We start from the raw sequence: 19,815 nt of genomic DNA, 5'->3' as shown, positions 1-19,815 counted from the left end.
GGAAGGAGGGGCGGCCATGGTATTCATGAATACAGAATCTTGCAAATTACCAGTGGAAGCAGGCGTCATATCGACCCCACGGGACTCCACGCATCAGCGCACTCGGGTCCGTGTCCACACCCTGACCCGTGTCCACACCAAATCACATTATTTATAACCATGTGGACTACACACGGACACAGACACACACAGACACAGACACACAGACACAGACACACACACACACACACACACACACACACACACACACACACACACACACACACACACACACACACACACTAACACTAACACACACACACACTGAAGATTGCCAGAGACCTGGGGCACTTTCTCATACTACTACTACTACTACTACTACTAATAATAATAATAATAATAATAATAATAATAATACCACGGAGGTAAACATTCATATAACTTAATAATCATTGAACCAATACAATATCAGAGAGGAAGTTTAATGAAATCCTGACCAAAATGTTTGGAATTAAGACGTTGAGTGAAGGAGTGATGATGTGTCCACGACACCCAGCTGTCAATGTGTCACTCAAGGGAGGAGCATAAAAACCCAGAGTGCAGGATCAGGTTAAGTAACTTCCTGGTTATAACGTCCTCAGATGTTAACCCACCAAACTATTTACCTCTTACCCTTCTTCTCTATTAACATATCCTCATAATTACTCTCTACTAAGTCATCTCCATCATGTCTTTACTAAGTCATCTCCATCATGTCTTTACTAAGTCATCACCATCATGTCTTTACTAAGTCATCACCATCATGTCTTTACTAAGTCATCACCATCATGTCTTTACTAAGTCATCACCATCATGTCTTTACTAAGTCATCTCCATCATGTCTTTACTAAGTCATCACCATCATGTCTCTACTAAGTCATCACCATCATGTCTCTACTAAGTCATCACCATCATGTCTCTACTAAGTCATCTCCATCATGTCTCTACTAAGTCATCTCCATCATGTCTTTACTCAGTCATCACCATCATGTCTCTACTAAGTCATCTCCATCATGTCTCTACTAAGTCATCACCATCATGTCTCTACTAAGTCATCTCCATCATGTCTCTACTAAGTCATCTCCATCATGTCTTTACTAAGTCATCACCATCATGTCTCTACTAAGTCATTACTATCATGTCTCTACTAAGTCATCACCATCATGTATCTACTAAGTCATCACCATCATGTCTCTACTAAGTCATCTCCATCATGTCTCTACTAAGTCATCTCCATCATGTCTTTACTAAGTCATCACCATCATGTCTCTACTAAGTCATCTCCATCATGTCTCTACTAAGTCATCTCCATCATGTCTTTACTAAGTCATCACCATCATGTCTCTACTAAGTCATCTCCATCATGTCTCTACTAAGTCATCACCATCATGTCTCTACTAAGTCATCTCCATCATGTCTCTACTAAGTCATCTCCATCATGTCTCTTTACTCAGTAACGTGTTTGCGTCAGAAAATAATAGTAATGGGTAACGTTCTCATTCTAATTCCCCAATAAAGAGGTAGGGTGACCCCTCCCCCCCCCAAAAAAAAAGAGGAAATACATTTACCGTTATTCGATGAATCGCTGTCTTGCCAGAAACGTGCTGAAATCACAGTTCAGATGACCATCCAAACTTCAATATCATCACCCCTACAGAATGCAGGTACTGACTTCCCACCTCCAGGACTCGAGTCTGGCTAACCTATTTCCCCCCGAATCTCTCCAAAACTTTAAGATGTCGACAGGAAAGCTGTGCTGAGGGAACACCTGAAGAGGCTCCTCCAGTCTCTGCTTCAATGCCCAGACCATACAAGACGTATTGGCAGGTCTCCTTACATTTGTTGTCCCTGTTGACCTAGCAGTGGTTGACATCCAGGTTTATTATTTATTGTAATAATTTGCCTACTACTGAGGTCAAGTTTAATGGACGGTAATTTGATGGTAGAGACTTATCCCTGACCTAAAGAGAGGAAGTAAATTTGACCTCTCAGTCTCTCCACAAGATGGAAGACAACCACTATAGCTCTCCTCCAAGCTGTCCTAAGGTAACCTAACCTGTCCTAAGGTAACCTGAGTCACAATGTAATTTTTGTATTAAGTGAGTGTTACTATAGGTTAAAATTACGTAAAATTAACAACCAATTCTAGTAAAATTTATTACAAATTTCAAAAGTAATCAACTAGTGGATGTCGTGCGAGTAGCAGCGGCCAGGTAAACACGGAGATGCTATATAAGATCCATACATAAGCAAAATCAACATTATAATATCGTTACAACGTTGTGTTGGATGTCGTCACCCAACAGCTGATAATAACATACAGGTGTGTGTCACCACCACAGGTGACGAGACACAGGTGTGGTATTAACTTACTAGCGGTTACGAACACAGGTTGTCATGCATGTCAGAGGGTCAGTAATTGGCGTGGTTCTGCATACTAAATAACCAATTGAAGTACAGAGCAAAGCCGAGTGACTACAAGTATAAAAACATTAAAATACTGAGCAAAGCCGAGTTCCTTATTCTCGCAATAATTCTTCGGATAAAGAACCCTGTACCAACATCAAAACACCCTTCATTGACACCCAGATGTCACACACTGAAGTCCCTGGTTCGATCCCCGGTACGAGTGAAAACATTAGGATGTATTTCCTTAAGACACCTGCTCTCCATGTTCACCTAGCAGTAAAATAGGTACCTGGGTGTTAATCGACTGGTGTGGGTCGCATCCTGGGGACAAAATTAACCTAAGTTGCGGGAAATGCTCTGCATAACAAGAGGCTTTCTATATAGTATGTTACTGATGTCAGCTATGGTCTGTATAAGTTGTATATGTACTTGCAGGAATTATTATTATTACTATTATTATTATTATTATTATTATTATTATTATTATTTAACAACCTCGGCAGTCAACATTATAAAATACACGTACTATCTGCAAACGATCACGGGGGTCATCGCCCCCGGGAGCCGGTCTCAGACCAGGCCTCCTAAATTGGAGAGGGAATACTTGAAGAACATAAGAAAGAACACTGCAGCAGGCCTACTGGCCCATGGTAGGCAGGTCCAAGTTACCCACCGGCTTAAACCACTGACCCAACTCAGTCAGGTGCAGGTCAGAGAGAGAGAGAGAATCAATGGCAAAAGGCGACAAATGGAAATATAGACACTGGAAGTAGTGTATCTGTTTATTCCTGTATGACTGACAAAACCCAGTACTGGACGCAACTCTGAATTATAAAGTTATTTTACTACGACGGTCCTTATTTCCCCTACCTGGAGAGGAATTAAAACCTGGGCAGATATGTCAACCTGCCTACTTGGAGTCTACCTGGAGGGTATTCCGGGGATCAACGCCCCCGCGGCCCGGTCCACGTGAGAAAGTGTCTCCAGTACGGAGCATCATACCAGTGTATCTCCAGTACGGAGCATCATACCAGTGTATCTCCAGTATGAAGCATCATACAAGTGTATCTCCAGTACGGAGCATCATACCAGTGTATCTCCAGTACGGAGCATCATACCAGTGTATCTCCAGTACGGAGCATCATACCAGTGTATCTCCAGTACGGAGCATCACACAAGTGTATCTCCAGTACGGAGCATCATACCAGTGTATCTCCAGTACGGAGCATCATACCAGTGTATCTCCAGTACAGAGCATCATACCAGTGTATCTCCAGTACGGAGCATCATACCAGTGTATCTCCAGTACGGAGCATCATACCAGTGTATCTCCAGTACGGAGCATCATACCAGTGTATCTCCAGTACGGAGCATCATACCAGTGTATCTCCAGTACGGAGCATCATACCAGTGTATCTCCAGTACGGAGCATCACACAAGTGTATCTCCAGTACGGAGCATCATACCAGTGTATCTCCAGTACGGAGCATCACACAAGTGTATCTCCAGTACGGAGCATCATACCAGTGTATCTCCAGTACGGAGCATCACACAAGTGTATCTCCAGTACGGAGCATCATACCAGTGTATCTCCAGTACGGAGCATCATACCAGTGTATCTCCAGTACGGAGCATCATACCAGTGTATCTCCAGTACGGAGCATCATACCAGTGTATCTCCAGTACGGAGCATCATACCAGTGTATCTCCAGTACGGAGCATCATACCAGTGTATCTCCAGTACGGAGCATCATACCAGTGTATCTCCAGTACGGAGCATCACACAAGTGTATCTCCAGTACGGAGCATCATACCAGTGTATCTCCAGTACGGAGCATCACACAAGTGTATCTCCAGTACGGAGCATCATACCAGTGTATCTCCAGTACGGAGCATCACACAAGTGTATCTCCAGTACGGAGCATCATACCAGTGTATCTCCAGTACGGAGCATCATACCAGTGTATCTCCAGTACGGAGCATCATACCAGTGTATCTCCAGTACGGAGCATCATACCAGTGTATCTCCAGTACGGAGCATCATACCAGTGTATCTCCAGTACGGAGCATCATACCAGTGTATCTCCAGTACGGAGCATCATACCAGTGTATCTCCAGTACGGAGCATCATACCAGTGTATCTCCAGTACGGAGCATCACACAAGTGTATCTCCAGTACGGAGCATCATACCAGTGTATCTCCAGTACGGAGCATCACACAAGTGTATCTCCAGTACGGAGCATCATACCAGTGTATCTCCAGTACGGAGCATCACACAAGTGTATCTCCAGTACGGAGCATCATACCAGTGTATCTCCAGTACGGAGCATCACACAAGTGTATCTCCAGTACAGAGCATCATACCAGTGTATCTCCAGTACGGAGCATCACACAAATGTATCTCCAGTACGGAGCATCATACAAGTGTATCTCCAGTACGGAGCATCATACAAGTGTATCTCCAGTAAGGAGCATCACACAAGTGTATCTCCAGTACGGAGCATCACACAAGTGTATCTCCAGTACGGAGCATCACACAAGTGTATCTCCAGTACGGAGCATCACACAAGTGTATCTCCAGTACGGAGCATCATACCAGTGTATCTCCAGTACGGAGCATCACACAAGTGTATCTCCAGTATGGAGCATCATACCAGTGTATCTCCAGTACGGAGCATCACACAAGTGTATCTCCAGTACGGAGCATCATACCAGTGTATCTCCAGTACGGAGCATCATACAAGTGTATCTCCAGTACGGAGCATCACACAAGTGTATCTCCAGTACGGAGCATCATACCAGTGTATCTCCAGTACGGAGCATCACACAAGTGTATCTCCAGTACGGAGCATCACACAAGTGTATCTCCAGTACGGAGCATCATACCAGTGTATCTCCAGTACGGAGCATCACACAAGTGTATCTCCAGTACGGAGCATCATACCAGTGTATCTCCAGTACGGAGCATCATACAAGTGTATCTCCAGTACGGAGCATCATACCAGTGTATCTCCAGTACGGAGCATCACACAAGTGTATCTCCAGTACGGAGCATCATACCAGTGTATCTCCAGTACGGAGCATCATACCAGTGTATCTCCAGTACGGAGCATCATACCAGTGTATCTCCAGTATGGAGCATCATACCAGTGTATCTCCAGTACGGAGCATCATACCAGTGTATCTCCAGTACGGAGCATCATACCAGTGTATCTCCAGTACAGAGCATCATACCAGTGTATCTCCAGTACGGAGCATCATACCAGTGTATCTCCAGTACGGAGCATCATACAAGTGTATCTCCAGTACGGAGCATCATACCAGTGTATCTCCAGTACGGAGCATCATACCAGTGTATCTCCAGTACGGAGCATCATACCAGTGTATCTCCAGTACGGAGCATCATACCAGTGTATCTCCAGTACGGAGCATCATACCAGTGTATCTCCAGTACGGAGCATCATACCAGTGTATCTCCAGTACGGAGCATCATACCAGTGTATCTCCAGTACGGAGCATCATACCAGTGTATCTCCAGTACGGAGCATCATACCAGTGTATCTCCAGTACGGAGCATCATACCAGTGTATCTCCAGTACGGAGCATCATACCAGTGTATCTCCAGTACAGAGCATCATACAAGAAACCCAACACAACTTTCGCATTACATATTTGCTGACAGATTAACAGCCATTAGGAAGACACAGTAATACCTGAATAGTAACAAGTACCGCCACCAAAATGTCACTTGTGCGGCCAATCATGCCTCGTATATCTGACCTGGGCGCCATGTTGCATTATTCTGACACAAAATTAATTTGGCCAGGTGTGGGGTGTGACACCCATGGTCACTCGCTGCTCCCGTGACGTGCTAGTGAAGAGTAGGTGAGTTTCTGCAGTGAGTGGCGAGCGGCTGGAGTAGGTGATGAGTTTGCGCAGTTAGTGGCGAGTGGCTGGGGTGGGTAGAAAGTAGCTGGAGTGGGTAGTGAGTAGCTGGAGTGGGTGACGAGTTCCTGCAATGACTGCGAGGAAACTGATAGGATGGATAATGAGAACTATCAAGACAAGAGATGCTAAGCCAATGATGATCCTTTTTAAATCACTTGTTCTCTCTAGGCTGGAATACTGCTGTACATTAACATCCTCACTCAAGGCAGGTGAAATTCCAGATGTATAGAATGTACAGAGAACCTTTACTGCACGTATAAGTTCCATCAAACACCTTAACTACTGGGAACGCCTGGAAGCACTTGACTTGTAATCACTAGAGCGCAGGCGAGAGAGGTATATCATAATCTACACCTGGAAGATTCTGGAGGGACTGGTCCCTAATATGCGCACAGCAATCACTTCCTGCGAAAGTAAAAGACTTGGCAGGCGATGCAACATACCCCCAGTGAAAAGTAGGGGCGTCACTGGTACACTAAGAGAAAACACAATAAGTGTCTGGGGCCCAAGACTGTTCAACAGCCTCCCATCAGCCAGACAGATACCTAAAGTCAGTGCCGGATCAGCTGGGCTGTGGTTCATGCGTTGGACTGCGTGCGGCCAGCAGTAACAGCCTCGTTCATCAGGCCCTGATCCACTGGGAGACCTGATCGTGGACCGGGCCGCGGGGGCGTTGATCCCTGGAATGCCCTCCAAGTAGACTCCAGGTAACTACACCTTTCACCAAGGTCACGCACTCGACCTGGTCGTCACGACCCCACACACACCACACCTGGTCAAAACCACACACTCACAGACACTAGAACTGGTGGTAAAACTGGTGGACTAGTTTGAGAGCAGTCAGGGAGGGAGTGGCCTTGTACAGTCTGCCTCAGTCTCTCATATTTTCCCTGCATATTAATAACTACTCAGGGCTCCAGCATCCATCCATCGTTATAAAGTTACCAAACACATGCAATTTAAAAGACGTTTTCATCAGTCACTCCATTAACTTCCTCACCCAATAATTCAAACACGCCCTTACTCTCTCAGCTACTGTTAAGTAAAGTAGGTTGATCTGCACACAAACTGCAACAAAATCATCACCTGTATACCCAGTCCAGTCTCCAGCATTTTAAAGGTTATATACACCGAGAGATGCATGACTCTCAGTGTATATACACTGAGAGATGCATGTCTCTCAGTGTATATACACCGAGAGATGCATGTCTCTCAGTGTATATACACCGAGAGATGCATGTCTCTCAGTGTATATACACCGAGAGATGCATGTCTCTCAGTGTATATACACCGAGAGATGCATGTCTCTCAGTGTATATACACCGAGAGATGCATGTCTCTCAGTGTATATACACGGAGAGATGCATGTCTCTCAGTGTATATACACCGAGAGATGCATGTCTCTCAGTGTATATACACCGAGAGATGCATGTCTCTCAGTGTATATACACCGAGAGATGCATGTCTCTCAGTGTATATACACTGAGAGATGCATGTCTCAGTGTATATACACCGAGAGATGCATGTCTCTCAGTGTATATACACCGAGAGATGCATGTCTCTCAGTGTATATACACCGAGAGATGCATGTCTCTCAGTGTATATACACCGAGAGATGCATGTCTCAGTGTATATACACCGAGAGATGCATGTCTCTCAGTGTATATACACTGAGAGATGCATGTCTCAGTGTATATACACCGAGAGATGCATGTCTCTCAGTTTATATACACCGAGAGATGCATGTCTCTCAGTGTATATACACCGAGAGATGCATGTCTCTCAGTGTATATACACCGAGAGATGCATGTCTCTCAGTGTATATACACTGAGAGATGCATGTCACATCCTGGGACAAAACTGACCTAATTTGCGGGAAATGCTCAGCATAACAAGCGGCTTTCTATATAGTAGTATGTCACTGATGTCAGCTATGGTCTGTATACCTTGTACATGTACTGGTAGAAATAAAGATATTATTATTATTATTATTATTATTATTATTATTATTATTATTATTATTATTATTATTATTATTATTATTATGTATTCAAAGTTTACTTTAATCCTAATTTTTGGAATTAAGTATTTGTGTATGGTGATGAGCAGGTGACACATGCAGCCGCTATAAGAACATAAGAAAGAAGGAACACTGCAACAGGCCTACTGGCCCATGCAAGGCAGGTCCAAGTCTCCTACCGGCTTAAGCCAATGCCCTAACCTAGTCAGATCAGGTCACATTCACTTAAGAAAGGAGCACAGCATCTGACCTAGTAGCACAAACACCTCGTGCAGTAGATAGATTTAAAACCAGTTGATCAACTAATATTATTTGACAGTCAGTAGAAAACGAACGCTTCAAGACACTACCAAGTGTTCCGCTGCCAGCCGTGTTTTATATATTTTCCATTAATTATACGTAAATATAGGTTAATACGAGTAAATCTAATCACGATAACCTCATCTAACATAACCAAGACAGAAAATCATGTCATGTCTGAGGAACTACCGGATAACAGGTCGGTATTGTATACCATTTTGATGTTCATCTTGTCAGACACTGCAACACGTGGCATCTTGGTACAGAAAACACCTTTGACAAGCTTTTCAAGTGAGAAGTGTTGGATCTGAGAGGGACATGACCTATCAGTGGTTACATTCTCACTACTACTACTACTACTACTACTACTACTACTACTACTCTGCACCTCTCCTTCCGACAGTATTTAAGTCTCCGCACTGTCGCTTGATCTTCAGATAGTTCCTGACTATGGAACTGAACTTCTCCAGGCCGAGGGACTGACAACCTCAAATTCTACGACTACAAGGGTGATGGACTGACTACATCGTCTTCACATCTCTACTGTTCCTGCCTATTTTCTGTATTCGACTGAAGAAGCCTACTGTGTAGACGAAACGTTTCGGAATAAAGTTGTCTAACTGTTGCATATGTGTCTTACCTAACAACAGGTTAGTATAGGTAACTGACTACAAGCTTAACAACGGGAGTACAAAAATAAATAAAAACATAACAACGGGAGTAAATCTCAAGTATAATTAGATTTCAGTCCCTTTATTGGGGGCTAAAACAAGAGGTTCTTAACGTTATTACGATTCCAGACCCCCAGTGGACTGCTCAGTACGTCCCTCCAATTACCTCCTTCACCACTGGTCCAGTGGCTAACGCGACGGTCTGGAGTTTTGAAACTCTCTGACCGCGGGTTCAAATCCCGCCCGTGGTATGGTTTGTTTGCAATCGTGTCATAACGACCTCCTTCACCAGACTGTCGACAATTAAGAAACACATTGGAATAGAAGATAAATACCGAATGTTAATAAAAGACTGTATGCTTTACCTGTCATTGTACTTATTTACGAGACAGTAAGAACAAAAACACACAATACTGCGTCTGGAACAACACACAAATAATCCACACATAGGAGAGAGAGGAGCTTACCACGACGTTTCGGTCCGACATGGTCCAAGTCGTACCAAAATGTCGTCGCAAGCTTCCTTCTCCTCTGTGTGGGTTATTTGTGTATTACGAAACATGTTGATAAATTAGACACATGTGCAACTCTTGGGTATCTTTATTGAGGAAACGTTTCGCCACACACTAGCTTCATCAGTCCATACAAAGGAGAATCTTGAAGAACAGGAGGAGAATGAGGTAATCAGTCCCTCGACCTTGAGTCGATGTGGTCAGTCCATCAATCTTGAATAGAATACGGCATACGTGCTGAGAAGGAGCTTATAAACCGTAAGATACCCAAGAGTTGCACATGTGTCTAATTTATCAACATGTCGGTTCTCTGAACCATTCATCTACAAATTACGAAACATAAAACACCAGGAATCTTGCTTGAGTGCAAAACATTGGGCAGGCTTCCATTTTACATATAACTGGAGAGTAGCCGCTACCTCGGCAATCACCTTCTACACACAGTTGTAGATTTTTACGTCAGTACTGATGCGTAGTCACGAGAAATTTTCACAATAATGCCTCAGTGTATACCTTACCTTACCTCTGAAGAGTTTCGAGAGCTTCACTACTCTAGGAGCCCGGCCATGGGCCAGGCTCGTCTGATGCTGCTGCCGTCTGATGCTTGCCTGATGCTGCTGCCATCTGATGCTTGCCTGATGTTGCTGCCGGAGGCCCGCTGCCCCACATATCCCTCACAGCCTGGTTGATCTGGCACCTGGTGAAGATACTTGTCCAGTTTCCTCTTGAAGGCTTCTACACTTGTTCCAGCCGTGTTTCTGATATACTTCCTGTTAAGATGTTGAACAGTCTGGGCAAGAGGCAAGTCTACACTAGTGCTGCTAGTACTCATGCTAGTGTATGAGTACTAGCAGTACTCATGCACTGCGGCTGGCCGAGTTTCTGAACCCGTAGGCAGGACTCGCTATAAGCTCACTCATCCACTTACTGAGCACACTTAATGGCGCTCAACCATGCGCTATCATAAAACTTATTGCGGAGTGTGGTGTGCCTACTCGCATCTTCGTAGTGTCTGTGACATTAGATGAGGTGAGGTGGTGTAGGTACACACGTTAAAGAGTTTGAAGGGTATGCAAGATTGGGCCCTGAAAGTCAGAAATAGGTGAAACCAATCGATAAGGCAATGGGGTGGAGGCAGGAGCTATGAATCGACCCCTACAAACAAAATTAGGTCAGCCCAATTAGATAGGTATCTTCACCTGTGTGCGTGCCATCTCCGCGAATGTTGATACTATCTCCAACTGTATATACCATCTAAACTGATGTCTGTACCATCTCCACGAATATCGGTACCATTTCTACCTGTCCGAATCACTAATTCCGCCACCAGAGAAATACTTCATTACCATCAGTCAGTCAAGATATTTCAACGTAACCAATGCAGGTCTTCCACACATCCAGCACTAGCAACTAACATCGACTATAACTAGAACCACTAACAAGGTAGACTGCGTCAGACGTAAGCAGAGGCAAGTGTAACCAGGCGGGAGAGGAAGGGAGGCAGAATCAAGGTAACAGGTGGGTGACCTTCACCACTGGCGGGGTGCATCTCGACCTATTATCATAACAAAAACAACCGCTCCTTACACGCCTACCAATTTGCAGCCGTAAATTAGGCACCAGCTTGCCGGCCACAGTCACATGGACATGATCAACCCGCATCTGGACATGGTAACTACCACCGCTCAAACTTCTCAACCACAACTACCACCATCTGTACTACCACTGTCATCTGCGCCACCCCTATCTGCCCAAACACTACCTGCATCACCAGTATCTGCCCAAACACTACCTGCATCACCCCTATCTGCCCAAACACTACCTGCACCACGAGTATCTGCCCAAACACTACCTGCATCACCAGTATTTGCCCAAACACTACCTGCACCACCAGTATCTGCCCAAACACTACCTGCATCACCAGTATTTGCCCAAACACTACCTGCATCACCAGTATCTGTCCAAACATTACCTGCACCACCAGTATCTGCCCAAACACTAGATGCACCACCACTATCTGCCCAAACACTACCTGCACCACCAGTATCTGCCCAAACACTACCTGCATTACCAGTATCTGTCCAAACATTACCTGCACCACCAGTATCTGCCCAAACACAACCTGCACCACCACCATCTGCCCAAACACTACCTGCACCACCACTATCTGCCCAAACATTACCCGCACCACCACCATCTTCACCACAACTACCTACACAAAAAACTATAGATTAACAGCCCTAACTTCCCACATTATCAAGACTTTTAAAGGTGTAAGAAACAAGATTACCGATCACATGGAATCGCAAACAACTGCACAAACAAAATCAACACGGGTTCAGAACAGGTTACTCCTGTCTTTCGTAATTACTGGACCATTACAAATGTATGGTCTTGGATGCACTGGAGGATAAGCCAGATAGAAAATTAATTTTCTAACCAACAGAATCTGGAGTGTAACAGTGAACAGAGTGAAATCGGAGGTTGCCATAGTGAAAAGCTGTGTTCTCCAAGGCACAGGACTTACCTGTGTTCTTTTCCTCAGTCTTATATCCGACATAGGCGATACCAGAATCAGTATGAGAGTGACATCCACTGTGAATAAGGCAAACCTCCAAGCTGATGAAACAAATTCTTCCAGTGGGGCCACTGACAATAATATGATGTTCACTGAAGGAACATTTCAGTTACTCCGTTATGGAAGAGTTGAGGCAATGAGGACTGGAACGAAGTATAGAACAAACTTGAATCACTCAAAAGAGAATAAAACTAATTAATGTGAGAGACCTTGGAGCGATCATGTAAGAAGATCTCACCTTCAAGGATCACAACCCTGTCGCTATCACAGCCGCAATGAAAATAATTGGCTGAATAACTAGAACATTCAAAACATAAGATGCCAAGCGAATAATGATACTCTTCAAGACACTTGTCCTTTCTATGCTGGACTTCTACACTTTAAAAGCTCCATTCAAAGCAGGTGAAACTGCAGACCTGGAGAATGTTCAGAGAACTTTCACTGCTCGCACAGATTCAAGCATCTTAATTACTGGAAACGTTCATAGTCTCTTAATCTGAACTCCTTGGAACGTAGGCGAGAATTTCAATCTATACCTGGAAAGAGCTGTATAGCCCTTGTGGCTTAGCGCTTCTTTTTGATTATAATAATAATAATATACCTGGGAAATTCTAAAAGGACTGGTCCTAAATCTGCAGACAAATCATTTTCCATGACAGGAAGAGGCTTGGTAGACGGTGCAAAATATCCCCAGTGAAAAGCTGAGAAGCAATGCATACACTAAGGGAAAAACTCAATAAGTATGAAGGGGCCAAGACTCTTCAAGGTCCTCCCTTCACACATAAAAGGATCACCAACAGACCTCTGGATGTCTTGAAGAAATAACCGGACAAGTTTCTCAAGTCAGTACCTAATCAGCTAGGCTGTGGTACATATGACTGATCAGGCCCATCCTGGTGGATGGGCCTGGTTTGGGACCCGGCCCGGGTTTGAGATACACTCAATTTAACAACATTTAACTGAATTTCTCTCATCCCATTTAACTTGGTTTATCTTAGTACTACAACATTCACCTTCTCTTCTTTCATAACAATCAATTCTTTCTCATCTGTACTGAACATATACACATTCAAACAGTCCAACTTTAAATTTTCGCTTTGTTATTTTAGTAAACAATACAGAACGACACGGATTGCTTACGGAGGAAAAATTCTAACACACATCCCTCTGGAACTGACAGAAAACACTAGAGGGGCAACAAAACTATTAAAAAACTAAGGAGAAAACTCAGAAGTTTACACACACACACACACACACACACACACACACACACACACACACACACACACACACACACACACACACACACACACACACACACACACACACACACACACAATTTTAGGAGCGTCTTTCATGCAGGACCAGAGTAAAATTTAAGCAGCAGACGGGAGACAGGCAAGAATTATTGTTAATTATACTTGGGACATCACATTATTAAATGTTATGCCCCTCTCACTCCTGGACCACACCTCTCCCACACTCCTGGACCACACCTCTCCCACACTCCTGGACCACACCTCTCCCACACTCTTGGACCACACCTCTCCCACACTCCTGGACCACACCTCTCCCACACTCCTGGACCACACCTCTCCCACACTCCTGGACCACACCTCTCCCACACTCCTGGACCACACCTCTCCCACACTCCTGGACCACACTTCTCCAACATTCCTGAACCACATGCACTTTACCATCAATAACCCCCTGTTATTCTTCTGGTGTTGGTATCTGCACAAGTGCATCTGTATGTGTCTACAAGTGTGAGTATGTTACTCTCCAGACCTGTTCCATCCCTGATAATTAACGTCTTCGTGTGATCTGTTCCTCTTATTCCCCACCATGGTGCCTGGTAGGGACCAGATACACACACACACAATATATATATATATATATATATATATATATATATATATATATATATATATATATATATATATATATATATATATATATATATATATATATATATATATATATGTCGTGCCGAATATGTAAAACTGGTCAATTAGCAAGAACTCATTTAAAATTAAGTCCTTTCTAAAAATTTCTCTTATACGTTTAAAGATATATTTTTTTCATTAATGTTAATGTAAAAATTTATAATTTTGCACCAAAAGAATCTTAGAAAACTTACCTAACCTTATTATAACAAGAACAATTTATTTTAGCCTAACCAAACTAGATATATTTTAGATTTGTTTACAATAATTTAATACTAAACAAACAGTGAAATATATTTTTTTCGTTAGGTTCAGGATGATTTTGGCGAAATTATTGCATACACAAATTTTCGCTTGTCCTATATGGCAAGACGAGCGTTGCTATTTAAGCCAAGATCGCAAATTCTGCCTATTCGGCACAACATATATATATATATATATATATATATATATATATATATATATATATATATATATATATATATATATATATATATATTTCTTTCTTTCAACACACCGGCTGTATCCCACCGAGGCAGGGTGGCCCAAAAGGAGAAACGAAAGTTTCTCCTTTTACATTTAATAATATATACAGGAGAAGAGGTTACTAGCCCCTTGCTCCCGGCATTTTAGTCGCCTCTTACAACACGCATGGCTTACGGAGGAAGAATTCTGTTCCACTTCCCCATGGAGGATATATATATATATATATATATATATATATATATATATATATATATATATATATATATATATATATATATATATATATATATATATATATATATGTTACAAAGTAGATAGCATTTGTACCCTGTTCGAATATATCAATAGAACTAGTTAAACTTACTCAACCAGGAAGAGAGCGTCTATGTCCTCACTACTGCCCCCTGTTAGCGGCTTTCTTTGTTTAACAATATTACATTACGTGTTCAACTACAGTTCTTATGTTTTAAGAAGATATAAACTTCATTGATTCTTAAAAAAACTAAATTTAATTTTTACATTTAATGTTTATACATTTCATAATTTGACTGATACACAGAGCCACTTATCATGCCGGGGAATTTCGAGCATGTTAGTGGCTTTCTTTGGTCACCACTGAAAGGGGCAAGACTGGGCCCCCGGGGCCCAGTCTCAGACCAAGCAACTAGAAAGTGACCTTGAAACTTCAATTACGTAACATCAGGGTCAAAACTGGCCAGTTCACGGACCAGGCCGCCGGGGCGCTGCTCCCCGGAACACCCTCCAGGTATACCCAGGTATACAAATACAGTTTACAGAGGAGTTTCGACAAAGTCCTCCATGTTAGACTCCTGAATATAAAAGGTATCTCACACGCCTGCCACACGCAGCGTGCAACCTCCCACGCCTGCCCCACGCAGGGTGCAACCTCCCACGGCTGCCACACGCAGGGTACAACCTCCCACGCCTGCCACACGCAGGGTACAACCTCCCACGCCTGCCACACGCAGGGTGCAACCTCCCACGGCTGCCGCACGCAGGGTACAACCTCCCACGCCCGGCATCCCTCCATGACGCTATTCAAATGACGGCGAGAGCGCACCTAAATCATGGGCGGCATCAGCAAGGAATTTGCAAATTAGATGCTGGCAGAGAGTGCTCCTGGCCAGCCATGCCTCCTACCCTTATTATATTCTCCCTCCCCCTCTTCTTCCTTATCCTCCCCCTCTTCTTCCTTATCCTCCCTCTCTTCTTCTTTTTACAGGTTATCTCTTTCTCTCTCTCTTTTCCCCAACCTTACTTTCATTCTCCGTTTTCTCCTCCATTTTTCTCTTTCATTCTCCCTCCTCCCCTCTCTTCCCCTCTTCCCCCCTCTCTCTTTGGCATTATCTTTCTTACTCTCTCTCTTTCTCTGCTCTGATGCCTAGGTAAAGTTGAGTGGTAACTGCTGCTGTTGCTGTTGCAGCTGCTGCAGTTGCTGCTGCTGCAACTGCTACAGTTTTTGCAGGTACTGCTGATGTTGCTGTTGCAGTTGTTGTTGCTGCTACTGTTGAAGCTGCTTCAGTTACTGTTGCTGTTGATGTTGCAGCTGTTGCAGTTGTTGCTGCTACTGTTGAAGCTGCTTCAGTTACTGTTGCTGCTGATGTTGCAGCTGCTGCAGTTGTTGTTGCTGCTACTGTTGAAGCTGCTTCAGTTACTGTTGCTGCTGATGTTACAGCTGCTGCAGTTGTTGTTGCTGCTACTGTTGAAGCTGCTTCAGTTACTGTTGCTGCTGATGCTGCAGCTGCTGCAGTTGTTGTTGCTGCTACTGTTGAAGCTGCTTCAGTTACTGTTGCTGCTGATGCTGCAGCTGCTGCAGTTGTTGTTGCTGCTACTGTTGAAGCTGCTTCAGTTACTGTTGCTGCAGCTGCTGCAGTTGTTGTTGCTGCTACTGTTGAAGCTGCTTCAGTTACTGTTGCTGCAGCTGCTGCAGTTGTTGTTGCTGCTACTGTTGAAGCTGCTTTAGTTACTGTTGCTGCTGATGTTGCAGTTGTTGTTGCTGCTACTGTTGAAGCTGCTGACTTACAGACGCTCCACAATGGCTCCCCACTAAAATGTCGGCCCACGTACCCTGCACCCTCTCCCTCCAATACATCCTTCTTCCACAATACTACACTCCCTTCAGTATGCCTTCCCTCTCTCCCTTCACTGAACACACACTACTGAAACACTCCCTCTAGTGTATCCTCCCTCCATCTACACCATCCTCCCTTGCGTCCACTCCCTTCTCCAGGGGCTCCCACAGCGGGGAGGCGATGGGAGGGGGTGCCAAATACTTACGTCCCCTTTTAAGGGGCACGTAAATTCTCTATAGAGACAGGGAAACTCACGCGCCGTTTAGGATAGATCTAGAGAACGTATAGAGAACTTTCAATGCCTACATAACTTCAGTCCAATTATTAGAAATTCCTGACGTTCCTTCCTTGGAACGTAGACGAGAAAAAATGCTTCGCAAGTTATACCTAGAAACTAACGGAATGACCTGTTCCAAATCTACACACTGAAGGTACTCCTACAAAACCCAGGAGGCTCAGGTTTAATATCTTTATTATGCACCCCATTCCCATCCTGTGGGCGGTAGTCACCCCATTCCCATCCTGTGGGCGGTAGTCACCCCATTCCCATCCTGTGGGCGGTAGTCACCCCATTCCCATCCTGTGGGCGGTAGTCACCCCATACCCATGCTGTGGGCGGTAGTCACCCCATACCCATCCTGTGGGCGGTAGTCAAAAATTACAGAGGTACATAATGAGTCCAGGGACTGAACCCCCCAGGAGGCTCAGCAGACGATACAAAATACATCTCAGTGAAAAACAGTGTGCAAGAAATACATTAAGGAATAAAGATTAAAACACAAGTGCAATAGTTGGGTATCTTTATTGTTGAAACGTTTCGCCTACGCAGTAGGTTTCTTCAGTCAAATACAGAGGCAGCAGTAGAAGTTAAATAAAGTATTTTGAGGTGGTCAGTCCCTCAGCCTGGAGAGGAGTTCAGCTGTATTAACGTTGGTAGAATTACCTACAATATGTTAAGTAAAAGGACACAAGTGCAACTAATGTGACAGTTTATTGTGGCAACGTTTCGCTCTCCAGGAGCTTTGTCAAGCCGTTGCTGGCCAGGATGTCCTGGCGAATCTACCTGTACCTATTTCCCCAGGTAGATCTGTTTGTGACTTGATAAAGCTCACTGTGTGGGCGAAACGTAGTCAATAAAGGATCACATTATACTGCATGTGTTAATTTTCCCCTCGGGCAGGAAGGAGGTTGTGCCAGCAAGAAGCAGGGTAGCTAGCAGCAGAGAGAGGAAGGAAGGAGGTTGTGCCAGCAAGAGGCAGGGTAGTTAGCAGCAGAGAGAGGAAGGAAGGAGGTTGTGCCAGCAAGAGGCAGGGTAGTTAGCAGCAGAGAGAGGAAGGAAGGAGGTTGTGCCAGCAAGAAGCAGGGTAGTTAGCAGCAGAGAGAGGAAGGAAGGAGGTTGTGCCAGCAAGAAGCAGGGTAGTTAGCAGCAGAGAGAGGAAGGAAGGAGGTTGTGCCAGCAAGAAGCAAGGTAGTTAGCAGCAGAGAGAGGAAGGAAGGAGGTTGTGCCAGCAAGAAGCAGGGTAGTTAGCAGCAAGGAGGGGCAGGAAGAAGGTTGTACCAGCAAGAGGCAGGGTAGTTAGCAGCAGAGAGAGGAAGGAAGGAGGTTGTGCCAGCAAGAGGCAGGGTAGCTAGCAGCAAGGAGGGGCAGGAAGGAGGTTGTACCAGCAAGAGGCAGGGAAGTTAGCAGCAGAGAGAGGAAGGAAGGAGGTTGTGCCAGCAAGAGGCAGGGTAGCTAGCAGCAAGGAGGGGCAGGAAGGAGGTTGTACCAGCAAGAGGCAGGGTAGTTAGCAGCAGAGAGAGGAAGGAAGGAGGTTGTGCCAGCAAGAAGCAGGGTAGCTAGCAGCAAGGAGGGGCAGGAAGGAGGTTGTACCAGCAAGAGGCAGGGTAGTTAGCAGCAGAGAGAGGAAGGAAGGAGGTTGTGCCAGCAAGAGGCAGGGTAGCTAGCAGCAAGGAGGGGCAGGAAGGAGGTTGTACCAGCAAGAGACAGGGTAGTTAGCAGCAGAGAGAGGTAGGAAGGAGGTTGTGCCAGCAAGAGGCAGGGTAGCTAGCAGCAAGGAGGGGCAGGAAGGAGGTTGTACCAGCAAGAGGCAGGGTAGTTAGCAGCAGAGAGAGGAAGGAATGAGGTTGTGCCAGCAAGAGGCAGGGTAGCTAGCAGCAAGGAGGGGCAGGAAGGAGGTTGTACCAGCAAGAGGCAGGGTAGTTAGCAGCAGAGAGAGGTAGGAAGGAGGTTGTGCCAGCAAGAGGCAGGGTAGCTAGCAGCAAGGAGGGGCAGGAAGGAGGTTGTACCAGCAAGAGGCAGGGTAGTTAGCAGCAGAGAGAGGAAGGAAGGAGGTTGTGCCAGCAAGAGGCAGGGTAGCTAGCAGCAGAGAGAGGAAGGAAGGAGGTTGTGCCAGCAAGAGGCAGGGTAACTAGCAGCAAGGAGGGGCAGGAAGGAGGTTGTACCAGCAAGAGGCAGGGTAGTTAGCAGCAGAGAGAGGTAGGAAGGAGGTTGTGCCAGCAAGAGGCAGGGTAGCTAGCAGCAAGGAGGGGCAGGAAGAAGGTTGTGCCAGCAAAAGGCAGGGTAGCTAGCAGCAAGGAGGTTGTACCAGCAAGAGGCAGGGTAGTTAGCAGCAGAGAGAGGTAGGAAGGAGGTTGTGCCAGCAAGAGGCAGGGTAACTAGCAGCAAGGAGGGGCAGGAAGGAGGTTGTACCAGCAAGAGGCAGGGTAGTTAGCAGCAGAGAGAGGTAGGAAGGAGGTTGTGCCAGCAAGAGGCAGGGTAGCTAGCAGCAAGGAGGGGCAGGAAGAAGGTTGTGCCAGCAAAAGGCAGGGTAGCTAGCAGCAAGGAGGGGCAGGA

This window comes from Cherax quadricarinatus, chromosome 88 (genome assembly GCF_038502225.1).
Source record: "Cherax quadricarinatus isolate ZL_2023a chromosome 88, ASM3850222v1, whole genome shotgun sequence".
Taxonomy (NCBI): Eukaryota; Metazoa; Arthropoda; class Malacostraca; order Decapoda; family Parastacidae; genus Cherax; species Cherax quadricarinatus.
This window is presented reverse-complemented; position numbering follows the sequence as displayed.